Source organism: Ambystoma mexicanum, chromosome 1p, assembly GCF_040938575.1.
Source record: "Ambystoma mexicanum isolate Mex_15411 chromosome 1p, UKY_AmexF1_1, whole genome shotgun sequence".
Lineage (NCBI taxonomy): Eukaryota > Metazoa > Chordata > Amphibia > Caudata > Ambystomatidae > Ambystoma > Ambystoma mexicanum.
Genome location: NC_090921.1, coordinates 1,183,873,488 through 1,183,896,231, shown reverse-complemented (window position 1 = coordinate 1,183,896,231; position 22,744 = coordinate 1,183,873,488).

Below are 22,744 nucleotides of genomic sequence, written 5' to 3'. Positions count from 1 at the left end.
AGGAACTTGAAAAGAGAATGGTTGTGAATGAAGAGCCAACTAACATATTGTCCATAGGTATATGTGGGGAGAATCTGGTATTTTCCAAATGTTCAGGAGATTGATATGAGGACCAGAGGCAGTGATAGTGATGAATTCTTGCAGTCATGGGGAGCTATCAAAGAGGACCCCAAGATGGCGAGTCTTGGATGAGGGAGCAAGAAGGTCAGACAGGAAGTAGATGGGAGTGGGCTTGTAGGGCTGACATTGGAAGTTGGGAGAAAAATATCTTCAGTTTCCAAAGAGTTCAGTATAAGGCAGTGGAAAGCCACCCAGTGGTACATTGTAATGAGACAGTACTGTTCATAGATGGCTGGGGTGAAAGAGGGAAATGAGAACAATATCTGTGTGGCATGCACAATAATGTTATAGTGAAAGGCAAATGACTAGATAAGCACATTTAAATAATGGAGACGGAGAATGAATAATGTGATAGTTCGCTGGGACGTTTGGGTCAGCAGAGGGTTTCTTGAATAGGTGTAAGACAGTTGCAGATTTGAAGGAGTTAGGGGAGAGTATAGCATAGAAACAGAAAGGTTAAATAAATCATAGAGATAAGGGCAAGTGATTGAGACTAAGTGTTTGCCCATTTGGGAAGTAAAAGAGTCAATGGGAGTGCAATGGGCTGGCTTTGCGAAGAATGGGTGCTAATTCAACAGGCGAGGTGGGCAAGAAGAAGTGCAGATTGAAGAGCTAGGGGGGAGAGACAGAGAGAGAGAGAGAGAGAGAGAGAGAGAGAGAGAGAGAGAGAGAGACTGTGTGAGTGCTACACATTTTAGAGATTCTATAGGAAAAACAGTGAGCAAGCTCATTAGCAGAATGCAAGGAGATAATGGATTTTGGCTTAGAAGGTGTGAGCAAATATCACAGGGTAGATGAAAGTTTGCAGGGGTGATTCCAAAGGGAGTAAACTAGATTTATGAAGTAGGAGGATTTGGCAGTGTCCAGTACAGAGGTTAGGGCACTAAGCACAAAAGTCATGGGTGGCAGGTTTTGAATGAATCTGAAACACTGGCATTGCTCTGGGCAACTTTCCCACCACCGTTTTTTAGCCCGTCTATGCCATTGCAAAAGGGGTCCAGCCATATGTAAATCAGTCAGGTACTGACACCATTGGTAACAGCCCAGCACGAACTACTAGGCCAGGTCCCCACTGCACGGAAACACAAGCAACCCCAGACATGTTTCGGCCTTGTTGGGCCTCCTCAGTGAGGTGCAGTTTGGTTCCCTATGGCGCAGCGAGCAAGGGACCCATGTCTGGGCATACCCTCTCTCACATAGTGAGACAAACAGTAAACACAAAAGTGAGGTTAGGGCAGAAAGGGTATTTTGGTAGGTTAGGAGTAGGGAAGTTGTCCATAATTTGCACCAGCATCGTAATTCAGAGTGACTTTTTTTTCTAGGGTCTGAATTTCAGAGGTGATCCAAGGCTGGGGATGGGGGCGAGAAGGTGTGAATGTGCAAGAAAGATTGTGTTGGTCAAATGGAGTCATAAGTGCACAGTGCAAATCAGAAAAAGACAGTCAAAGGGTGAGGAATTAATAGGCAAAAGAGACAGGTGAGAGGTCCACACATCATCAGGGTATGGGGCAAGAGGGTCCTACATGAATTTCCTTAGTCATTGAAGAGGGGAGATGAGGTGGAGGGACTGAGATGTTGAAGTGAACAATCGAGTGATTAGAGTGCGAGGGGCAATTGGAGAAGTCAGAGGAGGAGAGGGAATTAGAGGAAAGATAAGGTTAAAAGATTTTGCACCAGAGTGGGTATGCTGACTGTGGAGATAGTAGGGTGGTCAGATGGGAGGGATTTAAGTTCAAGGCAGGAAGCTGCAGTTCTCCAGTGTGACAACAGGTATGCCAGTAGGATGTGACTCAAGGAGAATGGTCAGAAAGGAGTTGAGAGAACCAAGGTTGTGATAGAGAGCCAGAGCAGTGAGAGTAGTGGGAGGAGATGAATAGTTGCAAAAGAGGAATAGTTGGTGTCAGAGGGAATTAGAGGGGTGGTGTTTGATAAGGAACCCTGCCCAAAAGGTGTGGGGTAGTGTGGGAAGCTAGCAGAATCAGTGTGCAGAGCTACAAATGCAGTAGAGTAATGAGAGAGATTCAGGTTCCTGTGATGAAAGTTGAGGGTGGACGTGGTCAGTGATATGGGAAGACTTGTTGCAGAGGGAATGTGCTTTCAAGAGGCCACGTGACAGAGTGATTGCTGGTGAGGAGAAGAACAGATGTGCGGTAGGCGAGGCCGGTAGATGAGGATTGAGATCTCGGGAGCACAGGGGCATTTTATTCGACGGGTGCAAGGGGAAGGAGAAAGATGGGGAGGCTAGAGAGTGATGCAGAAGTTAGACCAAGTTTGACGCTGTAGACATTTAGAGAAAGGAAGTAGAAGCAGGAAAGGGGTAAATTCAAGATGCATGATGTAGGGTAGAAGAAATAAACAAGGGAAGACAATAACGAAAGGATGCAGCCCATTGGCGTGAGATGTTACTTGGATGAGCGGAAAGGGCAGAGGTGGTTGACTGGCTGAAAAGTAGCAGGTATAAGTTCTGAGTTGGGCTATAATGGGGCTATCGGTAAACAAATGACACTTAACAGACCCAAAACTGCAATGTTCCATGGTCCAGTGAGGTAACAGAAGCTCTGCAGTGAATGGATGAAAGGATCCATATGTGTGGAAAAAGAAGTCAGGAAAAGGGTGAGCTTGGTGAAGTCCTGGCTTTATCAAGGGCTCTGGCCCCAAGACCTTTTGGGCTCCAATAAGGAGCTGTTTTCACACTGATTCGGATGGGTATGCCCAGATGTGGATCCTGAGCCTGTTTGGACAGTTGCCCAGAGCTTTGCCAGAGGTCAAGAATAATAATTTTTTTTAATGTATTTATAAGATTTTCAATTACAAAGTCGCTCTCTCTCTCTCTCCATCTCTCTCTCTCTCTCGCTCATATATATATATATATATATACATATGAACACAAATAAATTATTAAATACAGGACATCTATAGCAAAAACCGGAGTTATAAACAATCAGAAGAGTGATACAGCAAAGAATGGGAGGAAAAAGGTGGGTAAGCTGTGAGACAAACTTGAACAAGAAGTACTGACAGCTTTCCTCATGGGCGCCCACGAGGAAAGCCATCAGATGGAGCCTGAAAGAGTTCCCTTTAATATAGAAGCTTGGAACACCTTACAATTTGGATATATGCGATGTGAATGGGTAATGAACCTGGAGTATAGTAACCCCAGCTGAGATAAAATCACTTTTACTCAGAATTCAACCTGTAGAAGATATTGTCTATCCGAAACACAGGCTACAGTTTATTATTTCTTTCCCATTAGGGTGGATTGCTCGAAATATCAAGTTAACTTAAGTGCAAGCTAACCAGCTTGTATGTGTTGCTAATTAGGAAAACGAGATACAGAATGTTCCTTTTCAGAAAAATTACAATTTAGCCCCGATGAAAACCTGTGATATGTTGAAACACATATTGCCTTTTTTCTTTTGTATGTTCAGTTAGAAATAACAGAACCTTTTCTTTTGTATGTTGAGTTACAGAAAACAACATGTTATAAGTGTTGGTTTAATAAAACCTCAACAAACGTTTAATCAAAATTTGTATTGAATACCGATGTAAATTGGTCCTCCGGCGGTCGTTTCGTAGCCATCTTAAAAAGTATATATCTGTACATTTTCAACAAAAGGAGAACTTAAAAACGTTACGTATTTTTCTGCGATGGCAACTCTGCTGCGCTTTAGTGTGCTGGTTTAGGCAGGAAAAGATTGACCCGTTTTAATTGTTTGTTTAGTGGATTAAAGTCGCTGTTATGCTGCTGGACCCCTGCTGCACAGCATATCACTTTGGAGCAGCCATTGGATTGTGATTGTGAACTGCACCTTATCACTTGATTGATCCCGCCCTCTTTGCTGTACCGCCTACTTAAAGGGCAGCCACGCGCGCTTCTCGAAGTCGCTGGGAAGTCGCTGTTAAGCTGTTCAGCTAAGCAGCTTACAGCATAACACCTTCCCTTTAATTTTATTTTTCCTCTCTTTCTGTTGAGCACTGTTTGCCTAACGCTCAGTTGGGCGAGGCAAACATTTGTAAATGTCGAAGAAAGGCATAATTTACACCCTAAAAACTGACATGCCGCCGCTTGTGATGGTAACACGTGTGTCGGTAACTTTGCAACCTGCTTCTCCAAAACCGTCGCCGTCTATCAGCTTTAAGAAGAAGAGAAGTGGACTTCCTTTTTTGTTGCCAGAAAAGAAAACAACAACTGGAGATATATGTGAGTTCTGTACATTAGGTGTACCAACAGACTTTACTTTGGACTCACTCAAAATAATGAAACAGCTGGCAATGTTTGTGGACAACATACTAATGTCCCCCCTTGGTAATGTTACCAACTCTGACACCCAAATCATGTCTGTTCTAGATCATGAGCTTAATGTTAATCCAGTAGTGAATTTGGTATCACAAGATTCTCCAGCTACTAAACTGCATGTGTCCATATCTGCCCAGATGTCTGATAACCATCTGAGCATATGTGATAGTCCTCCAGATTCTGAGCGTTTTCCTGCATGTAATCAAATACCTTCAGATAACATGTCTGTAAATCATAATAAGGCAAATCATCTGATAGACCCCACCTCCCCAAAGGCAACAGGCTTACAGGATGTTGAAATAAGCTTATATCAGTCACTGAGTTTGTTTGACCATTCGGATGATATTTCTATAGTGTGTTCAAGATCTTATGCACAACCGACTCCCCGAAAGATTCCAGGCCCTCGAATGTCTTCTGTTTCATCAATGGTGAATCATCCTTCACCAAAATGTAATCCCTTGCTGGAAATTACCTTGAGTGCCATGAATACAACCATAATGTCCTTAGTAAAATTGTTTGACACTAGACTCAAAAAGAACTGAGCGGTCTAAGAAGATTGATGCCATTACTGTGTGAATGAATAGTTGGAATTTCAAAAATGGTACAAATGGTGATTTAAATATACACGCACAGAGCCCTGATAAAAACATATGTACTTCACTATCACCTCCCTCCATGTCCATTTCTCATAATTAATCGATTACACAAAGGAAGGCTCTACCATTAATTAACCACAATATTAGCCCCGATGAGCCCGAAGAAGACTTGCCCTCTAATGCAAAGTTGATTTCAGTGTTTCTCCAAATTAATATAACTATCAATCTGAAACCAGTGTACACCTTATTTGGGAAAGGAAGAAGTGAAACTAACAGCATTCCCAAGAATTCAGCAATTAGCAGTCTTAAATCGAAAATCTCAAAAAATGTGGTCACGAACAATAAAGATAATGTGAAACAATTTATAAACCGGCTGAAATCTCTTAAGACTCCTGGGTTTGGTGTTGGTAATCTTGCCTTGACCAAATACAAAGATTTAGCAACACGCAAACAAAAGGGCCAGCCAAAAAAAAAGAATAACTTACAAGCTAACTATCCTCCTCTCAATGATCTTGTAGCCATGATTGAGGCCCCAGCAAATACCATGTGCCCTACAGCCAGCACCCACCAGTTGCCTACTCTGAATCCAATTATGACTAATGTGATCGAACCGCAGACTCTGAGTACCTTTTACTATTCAATCTGCACATGAGAGGTCTCCGTGACTTGTTAGAAAGCATCAGCGTATTCTTCACTAATTACGCGGATGATACGCAGTTTATGTTCGAACTGAGCGGAGACCATGACATTGATAGCGCTAAAATAGCAGAGGTCTACAATGTTTTTGATATTTGGATGCAAAATCATTCGATCTGCCTTAACAACACAAAGACCGAACTGATGATTTTTGGATCTCGCCAGGTAAGAGCCAAACTGGGAGATGAGCCTTCTCCATTAAAAAAGCCATCATCCCAGTTATGCCCCAAGTAAAAACTCTTGGGATGATGGTAGAGGCGTCAGTTGGCGCAGAAGCCCAGGTTAATTACCTAAATAAGAATAATGCTTATTACCTGCGGCTATTAATTACCTAAATAAGAATCATGCTTATTACCTGCGGCTATTAAGAGCCATAAGACCCTTCCTAAACGAAGAAAACACTGCAACGATTGCCACAGCAATGATAATGTCACGTTTAGACTACGGAAACGCGTTGCTATTGGGAGCCACCAAGAGAGAAATTCAAAGGTGCCAAGAAATGCAAAATGGCGCCGTCCGCTGTGTAAAGAAAATTAAAAGAACAGATCATATATCAACAGGTAGAAGGGAGCTGCACTGGCTCAAAATAGAAGACAGAGTCAGGTTTAAGGCTATGACCACAGTACATAGATGCCTCTTTGGAGTGGCTCCAAATTACTGTAAAAATCAATTCTCACTGTATGTCCCTCGGAGATGCCTGAGATCAGCTGATGCAGGACTCTTGATCTTGCCAGCTGTAAAGTTAGTGTAGGAAAGGGCAGGTCTTTCCCGGTGCAGGCCGCTGTAATTATCAGTAAAGCCTTGAAAACTCACCTATTTCAATAAATCTCCCAGTATCATCCTAGATTCCTGACCACACGGGTCAGCAAGATCTTCGTAGTGCCAAATTGGCTAGTAAACATTATGGGTTTTTCCGCGCCCTGATGTCTGCGGGCTGCTGGCGCATTATAAGGATATAGACATAGACATACGATCAAACCTGTCATACCACAAACAACGGTGAACACAACGTCTGCTGGTAATTCTCTATCATAACAACAGACTTGTGTAACCCATTTAGTGAAGGATAATACTCAAGACACAATCACCTCTATTTGCACAAAGAGTGCTACTAATAAATCCCTTTACTCTGATGACATTTTAAAGGATCTGAGGGCGGAAATAAGACGCTCCATAGACGAATATATGGCTTTTAAACATTCAGAAGTTGAACTGAGCAGACCTTTTACATCATTGGCTCCCTGCTCAGAGCCCCAAGTAAGAACCACAGACTCGACTAACACCACACCCTCTTCGGCTCATAACATACTACCGCCATGTTTGCCTCTGAACAAAATAATCTCAGAGATCTCATTGAATCTTGAAGTCAGCAAATCTGCCAATGCAGCATACATGCTTGGTGATCTCAAAGCTGACATTCAAAGATTCATGGATGAATATTTACAAGGAAAATTAGGGTGCTTGACTAGCAAGTCTGAGACCGATAATTTGGACAGAAGTGTTGAGAGGAGTGTTGATATCATTGATCTTAGTCGAGACAGTGGTATCAACCATAAAGTTCAGGTCCCTCCGCACACTAACAACCAAGTTTTCAGTTGCAAAGAGTCAAGACACAATCTTAACCCAGGCACTCATCACTGATTCATCTTAAAGTGCAGTGGTTCTCCGTTTCCAACTTATGATCTATGCAGAGCTAGTATTCTAGCTATCTGCAGTGATCTGCCCAGCCTTAGTGATGCCACCTCGAGCAACATCAGCCAAGTAGAATTTTTGAGTGATGTTAACTTGTCTGTTGTTAGATTGTGGATATCCTCTAATGTGGTCCGTAATGTTTTCTGGCAAGCAAGGATGGAACTGTTCTCGTTGGGTTTCTTGCTGGCCATCGATCCAGAAAACCTTGTACTTTGAAAAAAAATGGCCAATGATAGTAAATGCTTAACTTCTGTGCAGGTTCCGACCCTAACATTTTATAATGTTACTGAAAATTTCCAACATGGTTCAACCCCAAATGGTGAACTGCGCCAAAGTATCCAAGCACAAAAAAATCACTATATCACCTCATAACTGGGGAGTGGGTCTAACCCAACTGGCATTTTTATTGCCAGTTGGAACACCTGTGGCTTTTTAAATTTGCTAGAAGATTGCACAGAACTATTATTTCACAACATTATAGCACTACAGGAAACATGGCTTACAGACACACCACGTTCTGTTACCTGCGATTAAAAAGACACAAGGAAGACCAGACTCAGGTTTGATGGTGGCCGTAAAGTGTGGTGTGGAACTGCTTCTTCTCCAGTGGGTAGCACCTAACCCTTTTCTACAAATAGTTAAAATTACGTATGCTTTGGGTACTATTGCCTTGATCAATGTTTATCATAACCCATTTATTGGCTGATTCGAAATTCTTTAGTGAAATGGAAGAATTGTTGAATCTTGCTGTATTAACTGATGAAATAATTAATATTTTGATCATGGGTGATTTAAACTTGTATTGTTTTTCTCAAGTGAGTACCAAGAATAATGCAGCTTGCATCAAATGGATGAACCTCATGTTGGATCGAAATTTGTTTATGTTGAATGGTTCTTTTGAAAGTAATGTGCCTCCTAAACACACCCGGCAAAGGGGCTCTAGTAAGTCAATAATTGACTACATGTATGTTGATGCTAACACCTTCAACTTGATAACTAAATTTGAAATTGTACAACAAACCAAGAGTGAACACAACTTGCTCTCTGCCCATTGGAGTGTTAATGAAGTGGGTCGGAATGCAAGTACTTGTGGTTATACCTCCAAGTTCATAATTAACAATTCTAGAATGTGTTTTCGATGGAACACTTCACTTTTGCATAAACTTAATAGTGACATTTTGGGTGTCAGTGGTGAGGTGGGGTGGTCTAGTGACGTCTATTCCCCCTCCCTACAGACATACAAGCTGTCCCTAAGTACCAATTCACATAGCTGGTTTATTCCCAGGCATGTCTTTGACAAAAAAGTGCAAGAACAGAAAGTTTGCTTTTGAAGACAAAATAAATTGGCTTTGTTATTACCAGTTCACATAATAGTCCAAGCCATTAAGTCCTTGAAAAATAAATACAGAAATTGGATCGAGACGCATAAAGCATGGCTTCATCAAAGTGATGGAGAGGCCATGCTGACTGCGATTAGTTCCAAGAACACAGCTGAAATGTGGATGTTACTAAACACAGCAAATCATGCAAACCAGTTGCCAGTGCAAATAAATGGAGTCCTAGAAGCTGATTGAGTTTCATATTATACAGTATTGTATGCCAGACCGACTTGTGAGAAGCTGTAAGTGATTTCAATCCGGCACATACCTAAGTCAACGCCTAGCATCTAATGCACAACTGAAATCCTTATTTATTTTTGTCTAAAAGTTCTTTTATTCTGAACGATGTAACACTCATATCAAGCCCATCTCCTGGAACCCTCTCCCCCCGGTCACACTGAACCAGGAATCAGGCTAGTTTGCAAAGTTAAAATATTTATTTATGTATTTAAAATCTAATCACACTATGTTTAATGGGTACACAATAATCACCAATGGGGTGATGTAACAATGAATAATCTCTTTAATACACAAGGAGTAATAGTGAGCAAAACAATTCAGCACAGAAATGATAATTTTGTGTGTGTGTGTTCAGATCAAATAGCACTGTGGTTACTAGTTCCCCCTGCACACCCCTCAACCCCCCAATAGGCAATGTAAAGAGATAGGAGGAGAGAGCAAGTATTCAGGAATGGCAGAATTCAAACAAAATAACAATCCCAATTTCCCCCAACAACACAAGAGAAAAACGGAATTGACTGTCAAGCTGTCAGAATGGTTTTAAAGTTATCTTAGAATGGATTGGGTAAAAGCACTAAATATGGTTTAAATGGATGAAATTGTTATAATTCTTATGGGAGCCACTTTGGATAGTTGCACACAAACACTAGAAATGATTTAATAATAAGAAACAATTTGAAATCTTAAAATTAAGGTCGGGAGCAATCAAAAGCTGTTTTACACGTGTCAGAATTTCCCTAAAACGAAATTAGCTGCAAACTTTTCACTGCGTGATAATTGCGATAATGGGAGAATCATATGGATTTTGGATGCTGTTCTAGATGCCATTTAAAGCTGTGGATGTTAGCTACAAGCAAAAGTTGAAATTATGTTTATAGTCCCAAAACTGAGGAAGTTATGGACGTTTTAGTGGAGGTCGCTTTTTCGAGATGGGCGCAAGAATGGAAACAGGAATGCACTTTTAAAATGACAAAAATAATTTCTTACACTAGAGGATGACTATGAATAAACAAATACCACACAAGAACACAACCACTTGATCAGGGTGACTGCCTGCAGTGGTCCCGCCTTCTTCAGATGAGAAAAGATCAGTGCAGAGATAGTTTTAACAATACTAGCACAGGAGGAAGATAGGAGGGATTGGATAGAGAGTTCAGACAATTCAAAAATACTCCTAACAATATAGGTTCTGAAGACAAGATAGGATGGGTTTAAGATAGGGATTGAATATGGACAGTACATATGCTAGTGACACAGTTCTATCTATAGATACTCACTAGATATGTTTTTAAACGGAACCATCAGTATTCTGGTCCATCAAAATTCTGATCAGGAAAGGGAATCTGGTTCTGGGACAGACAGCTGGGCACCTCGAATTGGATCTGCAAGGCGCTCTGGTCACATACGGCACAGGGCTGGATTAGATCTGCCCTTTTTGGTTCTGATGATAATTATTTTCAGCAGGCAAGCAGTACAGCGCAGCCCGGCTGAATTTTGATGCTCCCCTTTAGGTGGTGGGATTCTGATTCTGAAATTTAAGGCCTAAGCTGAAAATGGTTCAGCTATGCAAATGGCCTTTCTGCTTTGCCAAGTTTCTGGAGTCTGGAGCAAGGAAGATGGAGAGTTCTGCAACAGGGTGGTCTGCCAGCATTCGGATAGTGAATCTGTCTGTCTTTTTCTGCCCTCTGCCGTCTCTTTTTATGCTATGATAAAGGGGTCTGTGTGCTTGTTTAGCCTAAGCTCGCCCCTTTGACAGGGATTGGTCAGAGTCTCCTCTCTGCCTTAATAGGAGGAGAGAAACAGGGTGTCACCTTTATGGTGTGGGTTTATGAGGCTTAGAGACCACCCCTAGCCTCTTGAACACACAATCTACTTTTGGCACAATCCATATTTACACAGGTGCAACCTCTATAACAATCACATATCCAGATTACATTTTTTGTGTAGCAGCTACTCCTCCAATCCCCGTCGCTGTGGGATCTTGTGTCTGCTTTTCACCGGATTTTTCCCTTTTCATCAAGAACACAATGTCCAATTTATCAGCAAATTTCTATACGTGTGCGCGTATAACATGGGCATGAATGTATAAAGTTTCATACTTCTAGCAGAAATACATTTGGTGTAAAATCACATTTCCTCCATTTCCTTCCAAAACATGTCACACGATTTTGCCGCCTTTTGAAATGTGCAGCCAAAATTTAGATTTACAATTCTGTTACTTTTGTATGTTTTACAATTTTAACTGGCAAGTTATATATATTTAAACAAAATGTTCTTTGTGAATGTCCAGCCACAGATGGCTGTTTGGCTCTGCCTCTTTTTGTCTCCCTTCAGTCAAGAAGCATATCATCCCTCTTTCTCTAGGCGTGATATCCTGCTGGAGAGGAAGAAGGCCTCTGTGAGGAAACATGTTATTCCAGTTTGGTTGGCTTTAGCCAGGCTTAAATTTAAATGTTAATTTAAATGTTAATTCTGTTGCATTTTTCCTTAGCTTAAAACAAACTTGTGATTTCTAAATAGCAGAGAATTCTCATTCTAGATTTTAAACTATGCGATCAAACAATTACAACATAGGTTACTCTCAGTAACAGGCCACTTAGATTGCAAACATTTGATTTCAGTTCATACATGTTTAAAGTTTAATCATGGAGGCTTCTGACAACTGTCAATCAGGCGGCCGATGGTACTGCACCCAGATTTTGACAGATCCACAGCCAGGCAACTTTTGCTGTGGAAATCCCTTGATGCTTTCAGCTTTTCAGGACATTGTAAGTTCACAATGATTTCTTGAACTAAGTGAATCGTAGCAACCAGCAAGAATTTTGGATGTTTGAGGGTGTTTTGCACTGGCATTCTGCAGTTTCAGCAACAAAGAAAAAAGGATTTAAAGCAAGATTTTGGGGTTTCCTTTAGCAAAGCACCGCTTTTCCTTCTGTACTCCATTTTCGCTTGTTGTGGAGCCCAGTGACATGTTTCAGGAGTGAGGTCTCTGTTCCACCACTGAAAACATGCATGGCAGATTGGGTTGCCATCTTTTTGTGCTTTGCAAAGCGCGATTTTCAGAGGTTTTGGCACGCACAAGGGTTTTGCAGCCATTTTACTATTTTTGGCACCATCAGAACACAGTGATGCGGCATAGCAGAGCAAAAGTGGGTCAAGACATCTCACAAAATCCATCTCGATAATTAACACATTTAATGCCGATTGCTTGCAAATACAAGAAGAGGACATTCTGCAGTTTATAATGAAATCAAGTAGCTCAAGAGCTCCTGGTCCTGACGGGTTAAATAACCACATGTTTAAACAATACCCAGAGCTCTGGTCAAAAATTCTGTACAATGTCTTCTCTCAGGTCCTCAAGTTTAGTATCATTCCTGACTCATGGCTGAAACCTGTCATTGTTCCAATATTCAAGAAGAACAATCGGTCCTGTCCATCTAATTATAGGTTGCCCTTTTGGATGCTCCTGGGAAGATCTTTGCTAGATTTATTCTAAGAGATTTCAGCAAATGGGCGACTGAACACTCCAAACGCGACCCATGTCAAACGGGCTTTGTTGCGGGTCTAGGTACCTCAATAAACCTCTTAGCTACTATAACATCCCTGATAAAACACCATCAGAATATCAAACAATCCTTATTTTTGGTGTTCGTCGATTTACGTGCTGCGTTTGACTCTGTGTAACGAAACTCACTGTGGGAAAAACTAATACTTGAGAAATGTCCTTCTCATATTATTGCTCTCATTAAAGCACTTCACACTGACACCAGTATTCAAATCAGTTTGAACTTAGAGTGGTTACTGTCGTCCTCGATTAAGACCTATAGAGGATTACGTCAAGGGTGTATTCTGGCATCGGCATTGTTTCGCTTTTTCATAGCAGACATTTGCAGAAGATTTGGCGTCCTTGTATCTGATGCTCCCAGGTTATGAACTAAAAAGATTCCAGCATTATTATACGCCGATGACCTGGTGTTAATATCAAAAACACTGGTGGGGCTGCAAAATCTTCTAGATGCATTGTTTACATATGTAAAAGAAAATGCCTTAATCAACTTAGACAAAACGAAAGTTATGGTGTTCAATCATAACACTAATTCCAAAAACACAAAAATCAAATGGGTAATCCAAAATGAAAGACTGGAGTGTGTCCATCGATACACGTACCTGGGAGTTACAATATCTGCTACGTGCAGTGATGCGCACTTGCTTAATCTAAACAACAGACTTGATACGACTATATCGCAGACAAGTATTATACAAGCAAAATTTGGGAAATTTTCAATCCAGCGAGCCCTAACTTACTTTCGGCAAAAGGTAAGCCCAATACTTCTATATGGCTCATAAACTTTTCCTATTCTTCCAGAGACCGTATGAAGCAAATCTGAGTCAAAATTCTGGAGAAAAACTCTTGGGTTGCCTGACTGTACTCCTATTGCTGTGATTCATAATGAGTTGGGCATAACTTCTCTGTATGCTCGTTACTTATGCCAATTGTTAGCACTGTGTAGGAAATGTCTATTAGCTGATCCATCGCATATGCTTATGAATGCTCTTTCCTGTTACATTCTGACATCTGATGATGAATTTGCATGTAAGTGGCGGCAAGAGGTTATAAATGGTCTAGCTTATGCCGATGTTTCTGTTCAGACCCTTGTTCAGAATCTGTTCATGTTAAGACCAAATTATTCAAATGGGCTTGGGCTCGAAACAGAACTGCTTGTCTTTGTTATCATGATTTTGATGGGGAGGTCTTTTTGCACAAAGGGTACAGTGTTCCTGAACCCTACCTGATCAAATGTCCATCTAAACAACACTGATCAGACTTTTTGAGGTTGCGGCTGAATCTGTGGCCTACTGGTGAAATACTGGCCAGACGTAAAATCATTGCATCACATGAACGATTCTGTAGGTATTGTAAAAGTGAAACGCAAATAGAGACTTTGCAACACATGCTAGTTGAATGCAAAGCTTTATGTGACGCTCGCACTCGTTACTTGAAACCTGCGGTCATAGACTACAGAGAAATTACACCAAAAACATTGTGGTTGATGATTATGTGTGGACGCCTGACTGCATTAAGAATAGGTGCACTATCCTTTCTGAAAAGTTTAGGGAATTTAACGAGCTATAACAAAATGCCAAACTGATTGTTATTAACAAAACTAATGATTAAAGTGCAAAATGTATAAACTGTGAGTCACATTTTTTTTTAACAAAGTATTCTCATGAAATGCGGAATAGTGCAAAGAGAAATGTGTAATGTTGTATTAGTCTAATTCTTATATGTTTTATGTTTTATGACAAATGATTGTAAAGTTGATTTATTTCAACTAAGATAATCAATAAAAAAAAATACTGAATGGGCCATCAAAATACGATCAGTGAGTGAGGCATAAACTGCTTGCAACAAAAGACGCTGTAACTGGATCTTTGGGGGTTGAATCTTGGCACAATCCTGGGTGCCAACCATATTGCTTTAAAATTGTAGATTTACATATAACACTAAGTGGTGTAGCTCAGACTTTAGTGTAATCTCATTCTAGACTCTGAGGCCAAGTTAACTTTACTCTTTACTTTAACTCTCCTTCTTGCAAAGAAGTAAACACCACCTGCAAATGATGCTTTGTATGCAGCACTCACTAATAGATTTCAATGGAATCCACCTTCTCGTTAGCATGTGCTAGTGTGAAGCGGATTCTATAGGAATCCATTTGTTTTTTTGTGTGCAGGAAATTCTCATGCAGGCGTAAAATGAAATGCTCACACACGACAAAGGAGGAAAGCATAGGGAACATATGAAAACCTCTCTGTGCCCTTCCTCTTCCTTTTGTCAGCATGAAAATGGGCTGGAGTGCAAAAGGAAGACATACACGCGTTATGCCTTGCTTTTACACTTTCAGTTTCTGTGTAAGCCTGTTCTAAAAGGACCCCATTGTATTAATACAGGCACATGCGCATGACAAGGGGGTTGCATGCATGACATACATATTGCACTGCTTCCCACCCTGATCACATTGCCTTCCCTTTTTAATTTTGCCATGGTCATTTTATTGTAAATTTCACCACCAACCCAAGATCCAAGTACACTGTTCTTATTGTTTGACTTTGTATCCTGGAAGTGTGCTGTTTCCTAGGACCAGGGCATCATGAGTTGACCTCCAGAGATGGGCACAGCTGTTTCCTATTTTGGAAAGCCTGCTCTGGTGCCTTGTGGTGCACCAATGCCACATGTGTACAGTCCAACGCCACTGTTAAATTGGGGAAGTGGGCTGCGGCATAGAACCTTACCATGTGGCATATTTCTCAGATGGGGTGTTGGGTAAGGAGATGTGATGGTGCGCATGTTTCAGAGGTTCATCATGCACCTGTCACAGTACTTTGGAGAATATCGGATGTAACTTACCATCCTGCAGGCAGATTCCAGTTTGTGCAGTGGTGGTATGGCAGTTCCAATATTTATCCCACTCTGGTTGTCTGTCTAGATGAGCGTGTGAAGTCTGCTGTTGGTTCCCAGCAGTCCCGGATTTCCAAATAGGCAAAGTAGGCACCGGCCTATGGGCCCCATGAAAGTGGATTAAAGTAAAATGTGTTTGATCTTGAAAGAAAATTACAATCAAGGTTTCTTAAACTGTTTCCAAAAGATAGAAAAAAAATGAATCAACTCAAAGAAACGAAAACTTTACATTTAAGACCTTATGGAAAAAATACTATATTAATGTAATGTACTTATTAACAACTTAATGTACATAAACCAGAGACATCAGAGTAACATAACAGTTTTTTGTCTCTTAAAAGCTCATCTGGCAGTTGTCAGTTTGTAAAAAGATCTGGTGCAAACTAAATATGTGTCCAGCTAGCGGCCGACATGCACACTACAATGTTATCCCACTTGCATGCTCAAGAAACCTCCAGAAACAAAGCTTTCTGTGAGTTAGTGTGTCGGGAGTTCCCGCCGACTCCAGACCCTAGTAGAATATTCGTGAGTAGAAGCATCAAGAACACTGACGAGTTTATATACCCAACAGCTGCGTTACTAAGTAAGTTAGCTTTTTGAGTTACAATGATGTTGGATTCACTTCACCGCCTACCATAACAGAACCAATCTATCCTGTTCAGGCACTTTTACAATTTTTTGGCTGCGACCTAAGAATTCTTTCATTTTCTTAAACAAAGAGTAAATATTGTTTGTCGTCGCTCTTTTGTAGACCCATAATGTCGGGGCTCTCAAAAAGAAGAGGTACCCGGAGGTAATTTACGGGGGGGGGGGGCACCCAAAATTTCATCTGCTTAGGGGCATTCATAGGGTTTATTCCACCACTGGATCCCAGTCCATGTGATAGAGTTGTGCATCTGCCCAAGGTGATGGCCTGACAGGTGGAGTCTGTGGCCTCCCCACTATACTTCTCCTCCTGCTTTGACCTTGGGGGATAATTCCTTACAGCTGCTGCACATCTCTCTGCAGATCGATGAACAGAAGGATTCGGGAAGCCCAGGTTTGCCACTGCCAGGGACTGCATGATGCTTGGAAGTGAGTTTGAGGATTAGTGGGCTGTACATATCTTATTTGGAAGCTTTTTTTGTGCACCTTTGTGTTAATTTTACATTCTCTTCAGTTGGATGCATGTACCCTCACCTCATAGGTGGAGATAAATGTGCCCATTTTTGTCAGACATTGCAAACTATTTTTGGCAGTATTTCAGTGGTATTTTGACTTGCAATATTGAGGGATTCACATTTTTTATGTTGAAGGTAACCCCTTCATCAGTAATTCCTCCAGAGTGATAACTGACATGTTTTGGTGGTAATTCGTCTGTTGGTTATTCCGCTGACTGAATCACAGGTGGAGGAATTAACTGTAAAATTGTTTTACTTAAAAGGGTCTGTAATTCTGTTACTGACGCTTTTTCGTTTTTTACCAGTGCCTAATTTATAATGAGGGTTATTGCAGTGCATGTGTTTCATATTTCTTCCTACAGGTGTCTAGTTTAAACTTCACATATGAGTGCATTTTGTAGGTCACTGTGACCGATTTTTCCGAGCACTGCCAGCAAGGAAGGCAAGGTGGCAGAAAGCCAATGTCTTCTTTCAATGGACAATGCTCTGTGTCGTCAAGGCTCTGACCTAACACATTTGCCCTTTTCTTCCCATTGTTTTCTAAGGAATTGTGGTTTCACCGTTGTTTTGTCAAAGGTTCATGTTGTAGACTTTTAGAATGTAACCAATGAGACCACTGAACCATGCAGGCAAGCAATTTAGCGCAGAACATGTGAAAATACCCACTATCTCAGTAACTAAGACGACTGACAGCATCCTGGCAGTTCTCACAAAGACAAGCAGCCCTGATGGAAGATGGGCATTTAAGACCATGAGCCAAGGCAGAGCCAACAGTTCTTTGAATGCATACCTGTTGTGTGGTCTGTGAATGGGTGTACAGATCTGCCAAGTGTCACCCATCTGGCATGAAGCTCAAGCAAATCATGACTTGTCTCAAAGGAATTACTCAGGGACAGTAAGCTATTACACAATAGTGAGGGTTTTATGCAAGGTCATCTTTAACCTGAACAGGTTTGAGAGGCCAGGCCGTGCCTCCCCATGCCTAAAATGTTACAAGAGGAGGTACACTTAATGCCCATCAATGACACTGCAGGGCATGCCATCAGCACCAATCAGGCCATGTGTCGGTGATGCTGTAGTCTTAGCCAAGTCATTATTAGTGCTTACATGGGTTTGCCAGGCAGGTTCACGTAGGGCCTTACCTGTTTCTGTTTTTTACTGGTTTTAACCTATCCTGCTGTTCTTGTCATCAATCCTCTGGCCCCTGGCCTGCAGTCGGTTTTCTTTGGTGGCCAGAGAAGCCGACAAAAAAAGATGTCAGGTTTACACTGCCCCTGAATGTGTACCCAATCCAGCATCAAACGCCAGCGGGATACCGTCAAACCTGAAATGAGCCCCAATGACTCCCAGTATAACCTAAGGATCGGCATCCTATGCCCAGCACAACATATTCTATAATTTCGACTATGTGCCATGTGTTTCCAGATATCCCCTCTCCCAAATACTGAAAGGCTGGTAATGTCATAATAAGCCCACGTGATCTCACTTTATGCTTTTGTGCTTTCAGTTTACCCGGTACTTCTCTCATATTCCAGGGTTATCATCATATAGCCAAGCATGTATGCCATAGGCCCAAGTGGAGATGTTACCCTCCACATATTGCCACAATATGCCCATTTACACCCACATATGCAAGGATGCACGCAAGCCAGGGCCTCATTACGAGTCCGGCGGTAACTGCGGCGGTAAAACCGCCTGGTTACCGACGGACTTGTATTACCATTCCGCCTCATGATTCCCGGAATTACCGGGGCATTACAACCCCGGTTTTCCGGGAATCACGGAGGCGGAATGGTGTAAATCCCCATTCCCATTGAGTCCTTTGGGACTCAATGGGAATCGGGAGCATGGAAACACCGGCAGCATCTCGTAATGCTGCCGGTGTTTCCTCGTCCGCCTGCATGCGGGAGGTGTTAAACCCGCCAGGTCAGACCTGGCGGGAACATCACCTCCCGCCTGCAGGGGTTGGGATCAGGTGGTCTGGCAACAACGGTGGCGGCGGGTTTACCGCCACCGTTATTTCCGGACTGCCTGGGTCGTAATGAGGCCCTATGTATGCATATATCCACCTGCTCACTGAAGCAGGCACTCACTTAAAGCCAAACGTACATTCTCTCACTAATGCCAATGCGCCATCACAAACACAGGCTTTCCAATATGCACATCCTATCTCTCACATGCTCACACTTTTTCATTCACAAAACCACATGCGCTTTCACAAATGGGAGCATAGAGAAAGACACACACACTTACGCATGCACACACTCCTAGAAGGGAACACAAGCATGCATTGACACATAGCACGATGCAGGTATGCACTGTGAGCCGCAGATCTATACATATCCTGTTTAAACCAACTCACCAGTGCAATACTCGGGATTTTGGGAATGTCCTTCACCATTGCAATCTTTGAAATAATACACAAATAATCCCAGCTCTGCATTACACTAATTTTACCTTAAAAGCCAAAGGCTACCACTAACCTCTATGCCAATGTTAACACCATGGTTCAAGCCAGCAAAGTAAACCTGAGCTACTTTACATTAGATTTGCAGCAACTAGTGAAGCTCAAAATGACCTTCCCAGAAAATGAAGCTATGAAAAAAACGTTCTTATTACATGTCCCAACTGGGTCCCCTCAGCCATCCTTAGATCCAAAACCAACTGACCTCAACCTCTAACCCCACTACTTCACTTGCCCATGTCACCAGAGAGGGAAAGAAATACTCCACAATGGTATGAGACATTCAAATAAATGGAACTAACAATTGGCTGTGTCCTACTGCATCACACCGACAAGTGCCTGGTGTATTCAGGCTGCATACATGTAACCTACTCATCATAAACGAGAAACTGCAAACAAATCATGGTCCGCTTGCTTGGAGCCCAGGGGGCATGTAAGGAAGCCAAACCAAACTACAACCATCAGAACAAATACATTGGGCGTATTAGGCCAATAGAAGTGAACTAAACGAACTTAAAATTCACAAAATAATTGGCAACACAATAATATCAAGCATCACTGTGACACAGCTCAATGGCACTTCACCACTTTTGTAGACTCCTGTCTTGCTACAGGATTCATAGTCCTGGAGAGGAATACGCTTTTGATACCAGGGAGAGGTGCGGTCTTTACATTTCTTTTCCAGATTTCTGCACCTACACCACTACATCGAGACACATCTTCAAATCCTGTGAGCACCATTTGGTGAAAAGCTCCCAAAACCCTAATATGCCTGTCAATATAATGGTGGGATGCCCGCTGCCATGTCACACATCTCAGTTGGCAAAAAATGACTAGATCTTGTAGTACATATGCAAAACATAAATACCAAGCTGTTAACAGTTGGGGACTTCAACCTGAAGGAAACCTGCGTGTGACCGATTTTTTTTCTCCAAATATTGAGCCTAGTGTTAAGCCAGTTGGTCATTGACTTTGAATTTAAGTATCATCAAAGCCACTTCAGTGAAGAAGATTTTGTCAGATCATCAACTGTTCACCAGGGTTCTGGTCCTCAGTCCCTCCACTTGAAGTCCATTACACAACAAAAGCAAAATGTTCAAAGATCGCATACAAATTGACCCACAAGATCTCACACTCAGAGTTTCCTGTACACTTTGCCTGCTCCTGCAGGGCCACCCACACAGTAGTGCACAGGTGAGGTGAAACTTCTCTTTTGCTACTTGTCAGAAGCAGCCAGTGAGTATTGCAGCCTGATACAGCTTGATGAATGATGACTGTAGGTCATTTCCTCACACTGTGTATCCTGATCCAGGGGATTGAAGCACAGGTAACATGTCAGAGCTCTGAGAGGTTGCCCTGCATTGCATGTTGGTGCTGGGCATAGAGGCATACGTGGGGCACACAGCGTGTAAGTACGGGTTCCACGGTGCTCCAGCGGATTTCAGTCAGCTCGACTGTAACACCTGCAACCCCAGCAACTTGCTAAGGAAAGTTTGCTGTGTGGTGGCTGTGAAGCTGATCTTGGGGTCAGAAGCGATGTATCTTGTTGTGCGGTGGGCGGGGCAGGATGACCTCTATATATTGACTCTCTTTTTTTCTGTTCTATGTTGCAAAGTTTGTGAAATTGTGATCTCCCAGCGATATCCAATACTACTTCAAAAACCCTCTGCTAGCAGTTTTACAAACAGTCAGGTTTCAGCCTTCCAAGTCTCCTTTTTTCAAAACCAGAACAAGTGTGTTTTGATTAACATCTTGTGCTCCGCGGGGGTGACAAATTTCATTGACCTCTCCCTTCTGTGTCTATAGCGAGGAGGCCAACGGGGGCTCTTTGCTGACTTCAATTGGTCCTTTGTTGGAAAATGAGCAACACACCCGTCCCTGCTTCATTTTGACAATCTGAATTCAAATAGCTCAGTCCAATCTCCAATCAACGGACCAGCAACACTCTCGTTTTTGCAATACATTGACATTTTGAACTCATGCATTTCACCTCGGTCTCAAAACCTGGGTCCAGCATAGGGAAGTACGCTCTCTGAAGTATATCTAAACCTTCACATTTGCACATTCTCGACCAAATGCTGGAGATAGCATGTGAGCACCCGCTCCCTTTTTTGCCTGGGGGAGGGGTGAGTGGTGGTGGGGGCTCAAATTCACAAGGACACCCAATAAAAGCACCTGCCTGTACCACAATTACTGCTCCTCACCCAATGATCACCAAGACGGGTCAGCCTTTAGTGGATAATAACGTGGCAGTAGCGCAAAAAATTACTTATGTGACAGATGCAGAAATACCGCGTACTTTAACGGCATGCAACTTAACAAATAAGTCAGCGGCAGAGCTGTTACACAAACCTCCTCCCCCCAATTCTTTTTGATGATGAGAGTTGAATAGTGAGTTGTCAATCTCATCCGATGTTTCCATCTCTCAGCCTAGGTAACAACGGCGTAACAACGGCGGCCTCCACTCACACCTTCTAGGCAGTTGGCCCTCAACGAAGATGCAAATGCTCAAAAAGCTCTCTTGGCTATGAACTATGGCTTGTCATCCTCTGTGTCGCTGTATGAAAGCATCAAATCAGAAGTGATGTCTTACACAGTGATGCTAAATGCAATCCAATCGAGGTTGATAAATGCGGCTATGGAAGATGAGCTCAGGGTATAATTCCCTGCTTCCAATCCGGTGGTAATTCATACCTGACACAAGTGATTTAACTAATACAGAACGCTAGTGGCACTCAGCCACGGCATCCCTCCATGTCTGTGCGTGCAAGGTTAGGGTTAGAATTCACCCAGAGCATCACTCAATTGAATTATAATTCATCTACTTGTCCATAACGAGCAAAGGGAGCAAACAGAATCACTGGCACACAAAGCAATCCAGAAAAAAAGCATGTTGCGACAGAGAGGGACAAATAATCCAAGAATATGTTTTTTTTAAAAGTCTAATATCTGATCAAGGAAGCTTCTTCGCAATCTCACCATTCAGGACTCCATGTTTTAACAAAATAAACAAACTAAACCGACAGTACCAGTGGGATCTCCCACAAGACTTTCTTCATCAGACCTCTTAACAGAGGAAGACTCCTTCTTAGAATGCGAGCTGCCCCTCCAGTCTGCCTTGACAAATCCACGTCCTAATGTGCTACCATTGTGGTTTATAGCTCCAACTGCAGCAATACCCCACCCTAACCAGTGTTGCTGTTATGTGCCTCTTCAAGACTGTAACCAAGATAGAGGGGCAAAATGTAAGGAATATTCATTGGAAGGTCGATAAATATCTGTGCAAGCACAACCAGACACCCACATGACACCGTCCGTCAGTATGGGCTTGAGTAACTTTTACCCTGGAGGTTGGGCCCTATATCGCCCTACTGGAAGTATTATCATTGCTGTGACTAAGGAGGCTGGTGGTTGCTCGACAGCTACACAGATAGAGTTTGCTTCATCAAGTGTTCTTTCCCTGGTGATGATTTTACCAAGGGTTGAAATGAACGATCCTCTAAGTACTTCAGAAGCCTGTCCGTCCGTCATTATGTTTTCATCCAGCTGGTTCAATACTGGACGCAAGGACAAGTGGTTCCACACATGCAGATTATCCGAGGACGGGGCTTGGTCCATCGACCCACCCTTGGGAATTACCAAA